Genomic DNA, 13,612 nt, shown 5'->3' with positions numbered 1-13,612 from the left:
TGACGGTGCGGTTGGTTCTTTGAAGGAAGAGTTCTCCAGGAACTTTCAGGACAGAAGAGGGGCGTGGAGGTGTGACCAGGGATGTGGGGGGGGGGTGAGGAGGTAGGGGGTTGGGGGGGGTAGGGGGTTGGTGTAGAGCCTCCTGAGAAGGCAGGGCTGGCTCCTGGGTGGTGTGGTCATCAGAGAAGCTGCAGAGCTCTGATCTCCAACATGTTGTCATTTTAAAATTTTGCTGCAAAGCCCTGTTTCAATGAAAGCTTGAGCAGATGCCCAGTATGCAAAACAGTGAAAAGCACAACTGCTCTGGTTGAAACCAGGGTGTGTGGGGGCAAGTCAGGCCTCCTTTTCACGCCCACTCCCCTTTGGGGATCGTGTTTGAGCACAAGCTAACGGGGGCGGGGAGGGGACGATGCACAGGCCTTGTAGTCAGACAGACCTGGGTTTGCATCCCTGCTTCCCCCTCCCTGTGCGAGCTTTGCAGCTTTGCTTTATTTACCTGCACCTCAGTCTTCTCATCTGAAAATAGGACAATAGGAGCACTCATCTCATGAAGCCGTGAAGACTGGAGATGGTAAATGTGGGGGTTTAGTGCAGTGCCGGATGCACAATGGGCGTCTAAGCCTTTAGCAGATGACAGCTTTTTCATCCCCTCAGGGAGATCAGGATTTGTGACAGACCCTCTAAAACATGGGCCTGATGGCCAGGGAAGCTGTGGGGTGGGGTGGGCATTCCTTCAGGCTGGGAGCCACAAAGCCTGGGAACTACTGATTCTGCTACTAGCAGATTGTGCCTCTTGACCACTCTTCAAATGTTTATTGAGGACCTTCTATGTGCTTGACACTGTTCAAGGCTAGAACACTAGAGCGCTGGCCCTGGCATCTAAAAGACTGAGTTCCAGACTCAACGCTGCCATTTCCTACCCTTTAGCTTTGGAAAAATCGTTGTCCCCTTTGGTGCTTAGTTTCTCCATGTGTAAAGCGAGAGGACTGGGTTCATCATATGGTCTTCCCAGAAAGGATTCAACAAGATTCTGCCAGAAAAAATTGGGGAATATATTTGAACTTGAACCTAAGAGAGAGACCCTCTAAAGCATGGGCTCATAATCATACAACCCTGGGTTTGAATCCTGTATCTGCCATTTGCTATGTAACTGAAAGTTTACCCATCTGTAAAATGGGGTAATAGTCCCCCCAAAGGGTCACGGTGAGGATTCAAGGAAATGATACATGTAAAGTTTCCAGCAAAATGTTTGGCATATAGTAAGTTCTCAGTAAATGAGAGCTGTCATCACCACCACCATCACCATCACCACCATCATCACCGCTATCACTATCAAGACCACAATAATCATGATTACTGTGATCACCGTATATGAAAGGAAGGTCTAAATGTCTCTAAGATTCTGACATTTTAAGTCCTACATTTCAAAAGGAGAATTATATGACAAATATGGTATCTCACCAGGGACCAGCTGAGTCCAGCCTTTAGAGAGCTTCACCATCATTTTGCAGGGAAATTATTAACAGACCTTGTTCTGTTTGAGACTTGCTATCTTTTCTCCACACTTAAAAAAAACCTTAACATCTAGAACACGGGAAATTATGGGTATCAATTCCTTTTGTATATTTCTCATTTTAGTAATTCTGTTTTCTTGTCTGTAACATGATTTCACTTCAGAAGGCCAGTTTGGGCCTTTTAAGAATGGGTCTTAATCAAGGCACGTTTGTTGGGTTTAGACCTCCTGAAACCCCCAACTTTATCCTGTTCAAACCACCACCCCAGTTAGCTACCAACTGGCTTCATAGGACAGGTTATGGATCATGGGGCCGGAGCAGACCAAAAATTGCATACTCTTATTATTACTTTTTTCTTACTGTTAACATCTTGCCTCCTATCTTGAGGACAATTGGGTATTCATATCCTCATTTTACAGATGGCACTCAGAGACTTTTCCAAGGTTGTATGGGGGCTGAATCTGGTTCCCAGAAATCTCGCAAGTTTATTAAACTAAGTCATCCTGCCCCTTAGAAATTCCCATTTCCTAAGCCTGCCTCGGAGGCACAGAGAGAGGTACAGGGCAGAAATCCGCAGCGGTGGAGGTGAGGGCAGCTAATGGACTGCTTTGGGGTGGGGGGGAGTAACACTTGCAAACTTTCACACTGGGGTCAAACTCTTCTGAGCAGAGATAAACAGTGAAGGTCTGGGGGGGGGGCACCGGGGTGCGAAGTTGCAGCTTCCTCGCTCTGGGAGTGAGCGACGATATTAGAACGGGCGTGTGGCAGGTGGGCTGTCGCTGACTTCACTGTGTGCTGTCGACAAGTCCCGTCCCTCCTCCCCTGGACTCCCCCTACTTGTCCAATAACTTAACTTCTCTGCCGGAGGCCTCGCTTCCCGCCGGCCCCGCCTCCTCTGCATTTTAGCGCTGTCCGCGGTGCTGATCGCCAGTTTCCTGATTGCCTTTCCGACCAGCTGGGATCTCTGGTGCGCCCCATCTCTCTCCCGGCCCCCCACCTCCCTTTCTCCAGGCATCTCTCACATAAATCACGGGTGGGAGGCCGGCTTGCTTTCCCCTGCGCTGGAAGCTCGCCCCCTCCCCCCCCTTGCTCGCACAGGGCTTTGCAGCAGTGGTGGCAGTCGCTGCTGATTCGGGCACTGGGGAAGCAATTGATTCGTCTCCTGCCAGCAGTCTGGAGTTGCCTACGTGGACGGCAGAAAGAGGGAGAGGGGAGAGAGAGAGAGAGAGAGAGAGAGAGAGAGAGAGAGAGAGAGAGAGAGAGAGAGAGAGAGAGAGAGAGAGGCTTACAGAAGGAAAACCTTCATCCATGTGGAGTGCAGTCTGAGGGAACCACAGCCTTTGCCTTGGCTACTGACTGGTCTGAGTTTTTCTCCTCTTCTGGCAGTGGTATTTCTTTTCGTCTTGGTCCTGCCTGATTTAGGGGTAGTTGGTGCATGCGTGCGTGTGTGTGTGTGTGCGCGCGCGTGTGTCTGTGTGTGCATTGTCATTTTGATTTTATTTTGGGAAGAGTAGGAGAGTCAAATGAACAATTTTCTTCCAGGCACCTCCGTGGAGCTTTCAAACCAAGTCATCGGGAGTTAGCATCTTCCCACCCAGCAGGGAAGGGAGGAGTTGGCAGGAATTTGGCTCGCCCATTCCCCCCTGCAATCCTCCAGTGTTGTGGTAAGTGATATTCTCTTTTAATTGTGCAAACGGGTGAGGGTCATTGGGATCCTAGTTGCAATGAAGTGTGTACATGAGCTGATGGGATGGCGGTAGGTAGGAGGGGAGGGGTGCTGAGGAACGATCACATTTATTTGCCCACATTCTGCAGTGTTTGATTGTCTAAGTGGCACCCCCAAAGCCAAATGAGATTTCGGCTTGGTGCCCAAGGGGGGGGGGGCTGGTAAAACATGCTTATGTTTTAGGCACTGAGATCAAAATTGTGGCTTCTGCCCAATTTGCCCTCTTCCTTGCAGAGAAGCTGTTGAAAGTAACTGGCAGTTCTCTGAGTGACTTAACCCTTCGTGGGGTGGACCAGCCTGGAGGGTCATGGGCACTCTGATCTAGAGCCTGGGCACCTTAGCCTTGGATGGGAGAGGGTCACCGGAGACTGGAAGGTTAATCCTTGCATAGGGGCCACTCGGGTACAGCAGGTGAGGCTTGCATAGGACAGGGCTGAGATTGTGCCATCTTCCAGGGAGAGCTGAGTAATTTAATTGTAGTGGGTTTTGCATGATTGGTTGCTCTAGCTTACTGTGATGAGATACCCAGGAGCCATGAAAGGATCATGATTTGCTTAGAATGGGTGGTTGGGGAGGCCAGAGGGAAGCAGCCAGCGGCCCGCTGAGCAGAGATGTTTTATTTTCACAGGTGGTATAACCTGTAAATGATTGGAGGCAGTGTGTCCTGGCACCCACCCCAGATACCCCAACCTTGAGCCTGTGTCAACAGAGGGAAATAAGGGGATAAGGTTGGTTCAGATTCTAGGGAGGGGTGCCAGGCTCCAGCTTCAGATCTGTTCCAGGGCAGACTGCACCCCTGCACTAGTTTCTCTATCTGAGATCCTGCTGGGGTGAGGCTGCACCAACCTGTTAGTGAGTGGGAAGCAGAGGTCCCTTGTAACTGAATCCTAAAACTCACATTTAATTTTAAAATGTCTTTGCTGCTAATCTGTGACCCAACAAGAGGGGATTTCTCTTTGCCGTCTGCCTTGATGACATCTACCTTGCTGGAAATGAAGATCCTTATTTTTAGCATCTTTGCTATTATCTCAGGGGCCACTTCAGGCTTCTGCACCCCCAAGGATTTCCTCTTTAGGTTCTCATTCTTGGAGGTGGGAGGAATAAAACATCAGCCTCAGAGACTGGCAAGCCTGAAATGTAAGCAGGGCCCACTCAGTCATCGCCAGCCCGGGAGCTGAGGGGGGATGCTGAGATCCGGGGCCATGTGCCTGCTCACACAGGACATGTGAGGCAAGGGGGAGGGTTGCTCCCTAGTTTGTGCCAAGGATTGGGTCCTCGCGATCTCAGCCTTCCCTTGCTGCATGACCTTGAGCAGAAAGATCTCTTAGTTGGCTCCCTGGGCAGCCTCAAGTGTGAATGATGAATGTGAGGAAATTTAGTTCAACGAAGGACCCACAGATCTGGTCCTGGGTGATATTTAAAATACCGAACTTTGGCGCCAACTATTCAGACTGGACTGTGGCTGGGGTGCTGGTGGGGGGAGCTTAGGGGTCCCCTGCTGTATGGAGTGTTAACCCTTGAATTGCTTGATGATGGGGAGCTTCTTCGGGGCAGACTGGGGTATGATCAAGGAAGCCACGGGGGCCTCAGTTCTGCATCCCCTGGTACAGGGGATTGTTCCGATTTTAAACATCTACCAAGCCAGCTGAGGTAGATGGTTCTGGGCTGTCCACTTGTGGGTGCTTTTTAAACATCTCCTTGCTGCCTCCCAGCTTACTTCCTTGGGAGTGGCTAAGATCCAAGAGACTGCCCTCCCTCCTCCCCCATCACATCTGAAATGGTGCATTGTGGTGCACCAGGGAGAGGGAAGCAGAAGCTTCTGGAAAGAGTCTTGGACTTGGATCAGGAGACCTGGTTGCCAACCCCAGCTCTACCTCCTCTTTGGGGGGCCTCAGTTTCCCCATCAGTGTAATGAAACAGTTGGTCTAGATGACCCCAAGACCCCTTCCAGCTCTGAGGTTCTGTGACTGTGTGATAGTGTGTGTGCCTGTACCCCAAAATAAGGTACACAGATTTGCACTAATCTGGGAAATTTATTATGTGTTTAGGAAGCCCTGCTGGGAGTAAATCAGGATGTGGGGGGAGGGGTCTCTTGTGAGAACTTCACTAGGTTCTTAGAATCCTGTCATCAGCTGGAGAGGGATCTGGTCTATTTGGATGCATAGATGCACAAATTCTGCAGCCCTCAAAGACCCTACAGACTTCTCCCAGGGGTGCAGCAAAACCCCTTTGAGACTCTTCACACTGATAAGATGCCTTCAAACACACCACATCAGGGGACTCACAGACCCTCCCTAATGCCCAACCTAACACCTCAAATTCAGAAACTCTGACCTAGTCTAACCCCTTGGGAGGCTCAGAGAGGGAAAGCAACTTGCCCAAGACCACACAGCAAGTCACCGCACACCGTATGAACCCATCGTCGTGAAGAGCAAGGAGTCATTCCCACACTCCTGGTGGCAGCAACCCCCACTAGCCCCACCCAGTGTGGGCTCCTGGGGGGTTTTTGGGAGGACATTCAGCAGGTACTTCTCCACCCCATGCTGGTGATTGGGAAGCAGAGCCACGGAGACACACACGGGCATTTCCTTTCTCGCTGGAGGGAGGGCCGCAGAGGCCAGAGATTCTGCAGTTCTAGAAGGGGGGCTGGAAAGTCAGTCTCCCCAGCTTGCTCTGTCGTTCCCCCTTCGGACTGACCCTGCCTGCCTGTTCAAGGCCGCTCTCTCTTCCCTTTCTCTCCCCCTCTCTCCATCCCTCCTTCTTCCCTCCCTCATAGAATTTGTGACTTTCTAATAAAAACCACCACGACATACGGACCTGTCTTCTCCTCTTTATTGTAAATGCTGACAAATCAGGAGTTGATGTGAAGGCGATGAGAAGCAAACAGTGTGGTTTATTTCTGTTAAGCACTGTGGCTGTAACCTGGGATAAAAATAAATCTGGGACCCAGTAGTGGTGGGCTGGAGGCGAGGAGCTTAAATTATTCAGCTGCCACCCAGGATGGGGATTGTTGCTGTGCTGGGATAGTGAAGGAGGCACTGCCCAATGAGCCCCCTCTCCTCTCCCCACCTTAGCCAACTATTTGATCCTCCGGAGCCTGCACTGTGGGACTCTGGGAGCAAGCAGACCTGAGTTGGAATTCCAACTGCAGTGCTTGCTAGCTGTGTGACTTCAAGTAAGATGCTTAACCTCTCTGAGCCTCCATTCTCTCTCTCAGGTATGTTAAGGACGTGTAGTGTGGTGACTAAGAGTTTGGGCACTGACAATAGATCTCTTGAATTCAGATCCTCATTCTAGCACTCTGTGGTTGTGCCATGTAGCTCTCTGGGCCTCAACTTCCTCACCTGTAAAATGGGGATGATAAAGAAATTGCGAGGATTTTAAGAATTAATGTTTGCACAGTGTTTGTGCTGAGCCTGGCAAAGAGCAGGTGTACAACACATGTTAGCGGTAGAATGATGTTATTAATGACAACATGTAATCACCCCTGAAATAAGACCAGGGAAAGATGGGGGACAGCTGTGCAGACTTGGGGTCCAGGAGGGAGAGGATGTGGCTTGGGGACTGGAGATTGCAGTCGCTGGAGGCCCCTGGACCTCAGTTTCTTCATCCATGAAATGGGCACAAAGACTCCCTTTCCTTAAAGCTTGAGAGGCCCCAAAGACACAGGAAAGTTGTGAGTGGTGTGGCCAGGCCCTAGAGGAAGGGTCCAGGAGGAGAATCCCTATCAACTACTCTGAATCTTTTCTTCCTCCAAAACCTTGGGAGACTTGCTGATTCATCCCAACTTGCCAGCTCTGAGCCATGAATTTTTTTCTAGAAGACCGGAGCTTTCCCTCTCTTCTCTGCTCTGATGCTCCTGCATGGGGGGCCCTAATTGCTACCCTGAGATCTTAAGTGGCCAAGGGTGTGTCATCTCCATTTTGGAGTCAGGGTTAGCACACTGACTTGTGTGAATGAATGAGTGAGTGAATGAAACCGCAGTTGATTGACTAGTGGACAGGTCAATTTGGGGAGCTGCCTTTGACCGATGATCCAGCCAGAGTTCTGCATGCAGTAGGTGCTGAGTTAGTGTTTCTTGATTGTGATGAGTCACGATAAGTAGTTTGGAAGATCTTGGCTTCCGATCTGCTCCAGGCAGAGGACAGGCCTGTCTCCTCCTGCCAGGGCACTCACTGCCATTTACTCATGCGACACACATTTAGTGAGCACCTAACAGTTTGCCTGGCATCATGGTGGGCTTCAGAATAAGACGTTGGCAAAGACATACTGCCTTTTGGGACTCAGATAAAGCAAGTGCAAAACAATAAAGTAAAATGTGATCTTTTGGGGAGTGGTACACAGAAGGCTTCCTTGGTCATCTTAAAGCACTCAGTGCTTAGATATCTGAAACGCCATCGTGAAAGTTTCTTTCTTTGTCTTAAGGCTTTGCTCTTGGATATAGAACAGGTGCTTCGGGGGAGATAAGGCATCATTAGTCATTTCCACGTTAATGAGAAGGAGTTGTAAAATCTTTTCCAAAATGTGCAGCTCTTTACTGGAGTGGGACGTAGAGTTTGCGCAGACTTGCAGATATCAGAGGAGGAGGAGGATAAGAAGGGAACACGTAGCTGGACCCACGTTCTCGGGGAGTGAAAAGCTCACGGTGCCCGGGAGAATCTGATCAGCCTGAGCCAAGTGGTTCCCCTGACTCCGTGGTTCTCAGAGTGTCCCCCCCACTCCCTCCCCCACTCCCAGGCTCTCAGCATCACCGGGGACTTGCTAGAAAGGCAGACTTTTGGTTGCACCCTAGCCCTGCTCCATCAGAGGCGGGCCCTGGGGCTGGCCATCACTGGCCTCCACTGCTATAGTTAAAGGAGATTTTTGAAATGCAAAATGCTTTTATTGGTGTCAGTAGTAAGAATTCTAGGCGTGGGAGGGTTTTGCCACCCTCCCCCAGGACAAGAACCAGGTCCATCGCCTCCCCAGCTCACAACACTGACTTTCTGCTAATAAGTTCCTCAGTTTCCCCAGGAACACCAGCTGGGCCTGCGGTGTCGCTGTCTTCCCTGCTAACCTCATCGCGCGCCTGGTTGGGTCTTTCACAGGCAGGACGCAGGGACTCAGCTATTCTCTTGGCTCCGTGGCTGGATGGCAGGGGTCAGCGCTCAGCCTGGTGGCCTTGGGGCTCCAGGGAACAGAGCTGGGTCTTGGCCCAGCACGGCTCCCCATGTGGGCCAGGCGAGACGGCCGGGCTGAGGCACCAGGCTGCCGCATGCAATGTCACCGTGGTTTCCTCGAAGTAATTGTCGTGCTGTCATTAGTTTCAATGACATGAGGCATGCTTAATCTCATTGTACTGGAGCTGCGTCAGACTGTGGCTTAGTAATCTAGCTAGTGAGCAAGATAACGCACCTCAGGAAGCCAGGGGGGGCGGTTTGCCCACCCCCCAGCAATTCATCAACAAGGGGAAACTCATCTGACAGCGTTATGGTGCTTGGTGTGTGAAGGATTTGTTTGGAAAGCAGGGGGAAAAATCCCCTCCTCATTGCTCAATATAATCTTCTGGGTTCATTCAGCCGCCTTTTCCTCTCCTTTTTGCTCCTTTCATTCCATCTTTCCCCCTTTAATGCACCTACACAGTGACAAGCAGTGGCTTGTGAATGGGAGCAGCGTTCAGCGGAGAGCAGATTATGTAAGCAGGCTTTGGTGCCAGCCGCGGATGGCGAGGCGGTGGAGGGGAGAGATGATTTCTTGAAGTTCTTGGGAGGCCCTCAGTGCCCCGCCATGGAAGGCGCCTGTGCGCCCCTTCTGCCCTGCATCCCGCCCCCGGCCCCCTGTCCGTCCGTCCTCTGTCGTCATCACGCAGTGTCTCCAAGCCTCTTTTTCCTTCTCTGGCTCTCTCCCCGCGTACACCCCCTCCACCCCAGGCCCCGTCCTGCCCACCCTCTTACAGTTCCCTCTCTTCCTGCAGCTGCGTCTTCATCCCTTCTTGCCCGCCCGCCTCTCCGGCTCCCTGCCCTGGCCTTCTCTCTCCCGCTCCCTGCTCCTTCCTGCCCTCCCCCAGCCCAGCGTTGTCCTTGCGAACACCACGACTGCCCAGCGCAGTGTGGCTTTCAGGAGTGGGGCCCACACCCTCAGGTTTGCCTGGGACAGGGAGCTTCTTGGCTTGGGGGAACTCTGGTGCTAAAACTGGAAAAGGCCGTCCATGGTCATCCAGGACGAGCCGGTCACCTCATTGCGGTGTTAAACCCCTTGCTCTGAGTTTTGTGGGTCCCCAAAGCCTGTCCACCTTGGGGTCCTTGTGGCTCTGTCGTGTGAAGACTCTGGGCACACAGAGGCCAGTGGTCGGTCAAGGGCAGGGAGCTGACTCTCCACCCCCACCGTGAGCCTGACCACCCGGTTATCTGCTTATTTATCACAAGGCGGTTCTCTGCCAGAGGTTCTCAAAGTTGAGTCAGTGTCAGAATCCTCCAGAGGGCTGTTAGAACGCTGAGTTTCTGACTCATTGGAACTGGGATGGGGCCCCAGAATTTGTATGTCTAACAAGGTCTTGGATGCCACAGATGCTGCTGCTCTAGGAGCCCCACTTTGAGAACCACTGCTTTCTGCAAACTCATTCCTCCCAGTGATTGATCCCCAAATGTTTATTGTTTCCTGCCCTGTGCCAGGTGCTGTTCTAGGCGCTGAAGACTCTGCAGTGAAGGAGACAGGGTTCCCTGCCTTCTTAGAGCTTCCAGGCCAGGGCGGTACCAAGCTGATAAAGGAGAAAATACATAAACAAGAGAATTTCAGATATGTTAAATGCCATTAAGGAAATGGTTCGGCAGGACAGAAAAGGACAAGTGGTGGATGCAGGAAAAGAGCTCATTTAGTTAAAGAAAGGACAGCCAGGGAGGCTTTTGGAGATGGTAACATTTGGAATGAGAGTTGAGTTTCTAGAAGGAACCAGAATGATCCAAGTGGGGGGAACAGCAAGTGCAGAGGCAGAGACACTGTAGCGTCCTGAAAGCATAGCACAAAGGCCAGTGTAGTGTGGGGGGCATCGGGGGATGAGTCGAGGGGCTGGGCCACTCAGGGCCTGCCAGGGTAGGCAAGGAAACTGGCTTTTCTTTTATTTGGGGGAGTTTTTTTTCACTTTTGATTTTTTTGAGGTTTAATGGACATAAACCATAATCATTTCAGGTGTACAACATAATGATTTGGTATTTGTATCACTTGCAAAGTCACCACGATAAGGGGAGTGGACATCCCTTGCCACAGAGTCACAGAATTGTTCTCTTCTGAGGAGAGTTTTAAAGCTCTACTCTCGTAGCAACTTCCAAAACTTGGGCTAGTATGATTAAGCAGTCACTGGCTTGCCACATGGCATCCCCCTGGTGAAGATTTTAAGCGGGAGAGAGACACGTCCTCATTTACCATTTGGGTGATGATTGCTCTTCGGTTCCTGAGTGGAGAAGGGGTTTCGAGAGGCAGGGACGGAAGCAGGGAGAGCAGTGATGGCGAGCAGTGATGCTCCGGATGGTGGCAGGGAAGCAGGTCGTCAGCTCTGGGGAGTCTGCAGTTGCATGGACAAGTCTTTCTGGTGATCAGTATGGAGGTCGGGGCAGGAAGGAGGCAGGGCTCCCTCCAAGGGGACCCAGAGGGCAGTACCTGGTCCAGGCAGCGGTCCTGTAGCTGTGATTTGGGGGACATGGAGGGGTCCTTGGCTACAACCAGGGGCCAGTGGGTTAAGAGGCGAGGCAACAGGGAGTGCAGAGTGAGGGGCCTTCCCTCCTGGGCACCTGAACTTGCCCATCCCGTGCCCACTGCGCACACTGTCCCCTCTCCCCAGGGGGATGGCGGCAGCCCCTTCTCTCTGCACAGTGGCTGGTTAAGCAGGATGTTGTAACTTGGTGAAGCCAGGTGGCTGCCCCCCCCCCCCCAGTCAGCCTGGTGAGCCTGGCCAAGTCTTTCTCCCCAAGGCCTGGAGATGGGGGCTGAGAGGAAGCACTGGACTGCATGGGAGGCTGCACTCGGGCCTCCCGGCGCCACCTGATGCCCACCAGAGCCGGCCAGCCCAGCCCAGAAGGGGCCACCTGCACCGGGCACAGGGTCTAGAGAAACTTGGGGGGGTCACTCGCTCAGGCCAGGCACCCCTGGAGCAGGAGGCTGAAGACCCACCCGCGACACTGTGTGAGCCTCTCAGGAGGGGCTGCCTGCTGCTGCTGCTGCTGCTGCTGCTGCTGCTGGGTTTGCTCTCCCTTCTCTCTCCCCAGCTGCCTTGGCGCCTCTCAGAGGACTCTGGCTGTGCCCTCCTGTGTGGGTGCTCCGGGGAGAGGCGGCAAGCACAAAACAAACAGTGCACACGTGTCAGTGACTGGGAGGGCGGCGGTTTCTTCTGATTATACGGCAGGCGAGGTGGCCTCCTCTGCGGCCTTGTTTGCCATGATGGAGAACAGCCTCGGCCCTTCCTCGCCTGGGCGGGGAACACCGCGGGAGCTGGCGGGAGGCGCTGAGCGCTGGCGTGGGGCTGCGCTCGTCTCTCGTTCGCTGCCGTCCTGCCCCCAGGCCCCCTGCTCACTGTTTCATTATTTATTCTCTTTATGGCCAGCCCCAGCCCCTGCCCTCGTGGGCAGCCTCTCTTCCATGGATCGGGCACCTTCTCCTCGGGTGGGCACCTTCGGGACGTGCATTTGAGCTCACAGCGATGGTCCCGGCCCAGGTCTCGCTGCTTCTCACGCGCTCCCTCTGCGAGGTCCCCCCGCGTGGCAGGCACCGTGCTCCCGAGAGCTTCTGCTCCAGAGAGCGAGACCCCCATATTCCACCCAATTTTTAACATTACCTTAGTTTCCCTCCAGCTACCGGACTATTTCTGGGCCATTCCCAGCGCTGGCCAGCCGGGCCTCTTCCCGGACGGGGAGACTCGTTCTCAGAGAGTTCACCCCGCTGGGAGGTGCGGGAGACGCTGCAGTTTCCTTTTGTTTGTTTGCTCAACAAATTTTGAGCATCGCCCCCGAGACCAGGCCCCTGGGCTTGTAGGGAGGGGGGAGGGGGTCCAGTTGGGTCTGAAACTAGGGTGTCTGGGCTGGAACCTGAACTCTGAAAGCCATAAGCTGTGTGACCTTTGGCAACATGACCTTGCCTCTCTGAGCCTCAGTTTCTTCTTCTGGAAAATGGGGAAATGATAGTGTGCATTTTATAAGGTTGCATGAGAGTGAAATGAGATGGTGCAGAACACACTGTCTAGCAGAACTCTCTTCAAAATGGCAACCAGGAGGAGAGCTAGTGAGGAAGATACTAGTCTCCTCTCCATATTCTGCGACACTATGGTATGCGGTGTGTGTGATATGTGGTGTGTGTGGGGGGGTGTGTGGGATGTGTGTGGTGTGTGTGTGTGTGTGTTGGGGAATAGTCTCCTGGCCGGGGCTGGGACAGACACCCTGAAGGCTGGTCATTTTCTCTTCCATGTGAGAGATCCTGCTCCCGTTTCTGAGTCAGCCCCTGCACCACCTCTGTCTGTCTGTCTGTCTATCCGCCACTCCCCGGGGCCTGGGCCCCTCCTCTCACAGTGACGTGGCCTCTGGAAATAGACAGGGTCAGAAAGGCTCCTTTGGGCTCTGAGCTTCCTCAGAGGGCCAAGTGCCACAGAGGCTGCTAGTAAGAGACCTCAAGGGCCAGGGAGACCCCCAGACCCAGATCTGGGAAATTCTTCCTCTGGTTGTCATGGCAACAGGTCTGGGATGGAGCCCTGATCCCAGCGGACACCTCGGGGCTGTCGTTTCTGACCGACAGACTATAAGGGGGCTCAGGTCTCCATGGCGGTGCCCTGGTCCTCTCGCTGGGAAGAGACCTGAGCTCAGTGCCGACCGCTTGAGCTCAAGCCCAGCCATGCCCCGTGGTGGCCGAGTCCTGAGCTGCCGTTCGGTGCAGGAAGCAAGTAATTCGGGGGCTTGCACCCCAAGTCACAGAGCCGCCCCGTGCACTGCTGCCATAGGCCGTCCCTGAGCAGGAGGTGGTCAGCCCACCCAACTTACAGACCAGACTCTGGCGGCAGAGGAGGCAGAGGCCCCGGTGCCACATTCGCTGTCAGTAGAGCACGCTTGGGGACTCAGCCCAGAGCTGCTGGCCACCCAAGTCAGAGACTGCTTCACAGCGAGGCAAGACCCTCTCATTCTTCTGCTCTGCGAATGGCTCATACTCACCCCTTCACTTACCGATCAGAGCTTGCAAGGATCAAGCAGCAGAGACATTTTATTTTAAATATGAATCTGTGCGGAAGTGGGTTCTCCGGCCCTCGGCTCCGCTGGGGCGTGACCGCCCTCGCCGTGAAGGACGGGCCTGCGCTGACCAGCAGGAGCCGGTGCGCTCAGCGGGTGGCGGCTCAGGCAGGCCTGGCCCTTCCTTGGAATTT

The 13,612-nt window shown here is 53.3% G+C and overlaps 1 protein-coding gene across 1 annotated transcript in view; it reads left to right on the top strand.

Moving 5' to 3' along the window:
* The window catches only part of RPH3A (rabphilin 3A), a 111,702-nt gene that overhangs the window by 20,376 nt on the left and 77,714 nt on the right, over positions 1 to 13,612 (top strand). The window contains exon 2 of the mRNA XM_037511538.2: positions 3,057 to 3,178. The gene's annotated coding sequence lies outside the window, so the exon portion shown is untranslated. The remainder of the gene's footprint in view (positions 1 to 3,056; positions 3,179 to 13,612) is intronic.

Source organism: Talpa occidentalis, unplaced genomic scaffold, assembly GCF_014898055.3.
Source record: "Talpa occidentalis isolate TD23 unplaced genomic scaffold, MPIMG_talOcc4v2.1 talOcc4.14, whole genome shotgun sequence".
Classification (NCBI taxonomy): domain Eukaryota; kingdom Metazoa; phylum Chordata; class Mammalia; order Eulipotyphla; family Talpidae; genus Talpa; species Talpa occidentalis.
This window is presented reverse-complemented; position numbering and strand designations above follow the sequence as displayed.